Source organism: Otolemur garnettii, unplaced genomic scaffold (genome assembly GCF_000181295.1).
Source record: "Otolemur garnettii isolate 467f Iridium unplaced genomic scaffold, OtoGar3 scaffold00007, whole genome shotgun sequence".
NCBI classification, from domain to species: domain Eukaryota; kingdom Metazoa; phylum Chordata; class Mammalia; order Primates; family Galagidae; genus Otolemur; species Otolemur garnettii.
In genome coordinates, this window is record NW_003852402.1 from 2,405,570 (window position 1) to 2,409,588 (window position 4,019).

A 4,019-nucleotide genomic window follows, 5' to 3' on the forward strand; every position below is an offset into this window, starting at 1 on the left:
CAGCTGCCGTCCAGCTCTGCGTCCCCCAGACCTCCCACACTGCCTGGTACCATAGCTGCCGTCCAGGTCTGCATCCCCCAGACCTCCCACACTGCCTGGCACCACACCTGCCGTCTGCATATGGGCTGAATGAACTGACGCACACATGGGTGTGTAGAGCATGTTGAAGTGGTCCAGGGGGCTGGGTTGGTGGGGGGTGGGGGGGAAGGCCAAAGTGCCTGTGACCCAGAGACAGTCTGAGCCTCACCCTTAGTCTCGTGGGACCACTGATGCCTCCAAGTCCAGAGGGTGACAGGGTTGGGTTTGTGGCTTAGGCTCCTCTCTGCACAGCATGACAAAGGAGCACAAGCTCCTGGTCCTCAGAGGGACAGGATGGGAGGCCAGAGAAACACGGCAGCAGGGAGGGGCTGCTGGCAGAGGGAGGGGACCCCTGATGCCCTCACAGGCCCACAGTAGGGAGGGGCTGTAGGCAGAGGGAGGGGACCCCTGATGCCCTCACAGGCCCGCAGCGGGGAGGGGCTGCTGGCAGAGGGAGGGGGCCCCTGATGCCCTCACAGGTCCACAGCGGGGAGGGGCTGCTGGTAGAGGGAGGGGACCCCTGATGCCCTCACAGGCCCACAGCAGGGAGGGGACCCCTGATGCCCTCACAGGCCTACAGCCTGGACCTACTGGCAGCCCTTTGCTTTCTCTCTGGCTCCCACTTCCACCCTCCGTGTCAGCTCCCACCACTTCCATCCTTGGTCACGGTCACTCCACTCTGACTCCTGGTATCCTACTCCTGAGAGTAGGACAAGCTCTGCCGGGCCAGGCTTCCAAATCTCTGCTGCCCCAGGAGATCCACCCTGCAGAGGAGACCAAGGGGCTGCTGAGCCAGCTGCTCTGGCTTCTTCAGGGCTCTCTCCTTTAGGGTTTCCAAAGCACCTGGAGCCACCTCAACCACAGCACTGGGGTGAACTGTGCTTGGTTTCTCTCTCCCTACCGGGAGCTCATGGGGGTGGGGGTGGGACTGTGCCCCTCTCATCTCTGTCCCATGCCTCTCACAGCTGGGCACATGGTGAGAATTCAGTGCACAGGTATTGAATAGACACAGATGGATGGATGAATGGATAGATAGACAGATAGATGGACGGATGGATGGACAGAAGAATGGATGGATGAACAGATGGACAGATGGATGGACAGACAGGTGGATAGACAAATGGACAGATGGATGGATGGATGGACAGATGGACGGATGGATGGATGGATGGACAGATGGACAGATGGACAGATGGATGGATAGACAGGTGGATAGACAAATGGACAGATGGATGGATGGATGGACAGATGGACGGATGGATGGATGGATGGACAGACAGGTGGATAAACAAATGGACAAATGGATGGATGGACAGATAAATGGACAGATGGATGGATGGACAGACAGATGAACAGATGGACAGACAGATGGACAGATGGATGGATGGGTGGACAGATGGATGGATGGATGAATGGATTGTTTTGTCTCCATGTTTTAGTTTGGATAAGGTTAATGCACCTGCCATTCCTGGACATCTAGACCACAAACAAGAGGTGGCTTACCTGGAGGAGACGCCTAAGTCTGCAGTGATATATTTCACAGGAAAGGGGAATATGGATTACCCCGAAAATTAATGAAACATATACAAAAAATTAATGATATGAAAAATGGCTTATGAAAGCAGCAAATAGCTTCTATTGACCATATGCTAAGCAATTCTCTGCCTCCTAAATCATAATAAACCATTGCTTGAAACATTACCTACCTTTGGAAGGGCTGAGGCTGCGGCCTGTTCTCGGCTGTGTGCCTGGCCTGATGCTCAGTACTCGGGTCTCCACCGCAGGGAGTGGGCAGTGTCCACTCTCGTGTGGTCTCAAAGGTCCCTTGGAAGATGAAGTGAGTAGTTCCTTTAATAAGTTCAATTGCTGGAGAGATGCAGATATACTGAAGTTAACATGAGGTGGCCTCTGATGCGGTTGGCTCTGACAGAAGCCTGTGGTCCAAGCAGGATGCCGCACACTCCTCGGCCCAGGTACTAAAGTTACAAAGCACTGCTGTCCGGCCCTCACCAGCAGTCGTATATGCACAGCGAGATACTTGCTTCTTCCTGACGCAGCTTTGTTAGAGGACAGTTGGTCCACAGCAGTGCCTCTAGTAACAATAAAGCTCTTGCTTTAAAAAGTGACGATTTACTTCTCTGGGACCTTTGGACTCACACACTGATCCACAGCTCCCTAATCTAGGCGCTGGGGCTGCTGGGCGAATAGGACGCTCCTGTGTCCCCAACTCCAAGAACAACCCTTTCCCATCTCTGCCCCCACCCGCTACTCACAACCCTGCCAGCCCAAAGGGTAGGGTAAAGTCAGGGCAGGGCACGGGGCGGGGCTTACAGCTCACATGCACCAGCACTGTCCTTCCTCTGATTGAGCCCCAGGTAAGGACCTCAGGTGAGGTGACCCCTTCCTCTCCAGTGGACAGTGGGACTCTCCTGTGTCTGGGGCCTTCCTAACCCAGGCAGTGGCTCACTCCGGGAGGGCGGCATCTGATCCTTCTCCTCCGCTCACTGGGGCTGCCTCCACCCACGCGGGGCCACAGTCATGATGGCACCCCCAATGCTAGCGCACCTGCAGGCCCCGCTGGGACTCTTTTGGTACCCTCTGTCAGGGCCCCTAGGCCCCTGAGGCCACCACAGCCTGCATGTCCCAGCCCAGCCTTGGCCACAACCTCTGCCCGGAAGCAAAGTTGCTGCCCCGGGGCCCAGGCCTGGGCACTGTCAGTGTTCTCTGCCTCACAGCTGCAGGGGCTGTGGTGACAGAGGACCCTGCCTCCTCCTCCTGGACCCCTCCAGGCCTGCCCCAGCAGTGCCCAGCAGCACCTCCCTGCTTCCCTGAGCTGCTGTGGGGTGGAAGTGCCCCCCTACCCCACAAGGCCCCGCAGAGCAACCTGCAGACATCCCGGCCTGTCTCTACTCTGTCCTCCCTCTGTCGGCTGGAACCTGGACCCAGCTTACTCTCCAGAGACCCCCTTCCTACTTGTCCATCCCTGGCGCCTCCCTGAAGGTGCTGCCCACACCTCTGGCTGCCTTGCGTTGGGACTTAGGGAGCCAGCTTCTGGGGCACGGCCCTCCACCCCCCACCCAGCCTGACTCCCTGCTGGATCTGAGGCCCCTCTTTCCCAGTCTCCTGGGCCTTCAGTCTCTTCCTATTCTGAAGGCCCTCCTGTCACCCAGGGGCACCTTTCTACTCAAAGTCAAGTTACTGGAAGGAGTTGTCGGCAGCCTTCATCTGCTTCTCCAGCACGGGGAGTCAGAATAAGGTCTGCAGGAGGCCAAGGCTGTCTCCTCCCACCCCTGCAGGCGGGAAGCGGAAGGATGCACAGGAGGGTCTGCGGGTAAAGCGGCCTCAGTCTACAGAGGAGTCTCAGGTATTTCAGGAAAAGCACAGAATGTCCCCAGTCCATGGTGCACACACCCAGAAAGAGGCCACCCACATCCTCCAGGTAAGAAACAGATGAAAGTGTAAGGGGGAAAGGCAGGAAAGAAAACATCTAGATTAAAAAGTTAGGGGGCGTCCCAACAAACCCAGTGTGTGGCCTGGTTTATTTCAGGAGCCAGAGAAAGACTGAAATAATAATAACAACAGTAGAAAAATATGAGTAATGATTATTTTATTCTGTTAAGGAATTATTGCTAAATATTTCAGGTATAATACTAGCATCTTATTTTCAATGCAGACACAGACGTGTTGATGGATGAAACTCCTCACCTCTCGGGGTGAGGAGAAGGCAAGAGGAGGGTGATGAGGAGCTGGAAGATGGAAATTTCTAAAATACAAAATTTAAAAAATAAGGAGGAAGCTCTCCATGTTCTGACACAGAAAGTGTGTCAGGCACATAAAGTGAAATGAACATAGTGGGTAAGAGATGCCAAGGGGCTCCGCTCTATAGAGGGAGGGAGAGAAGGAGGGGAGGGGGGAGAGAGAGGGAGGGAGAGAAGGAGGGG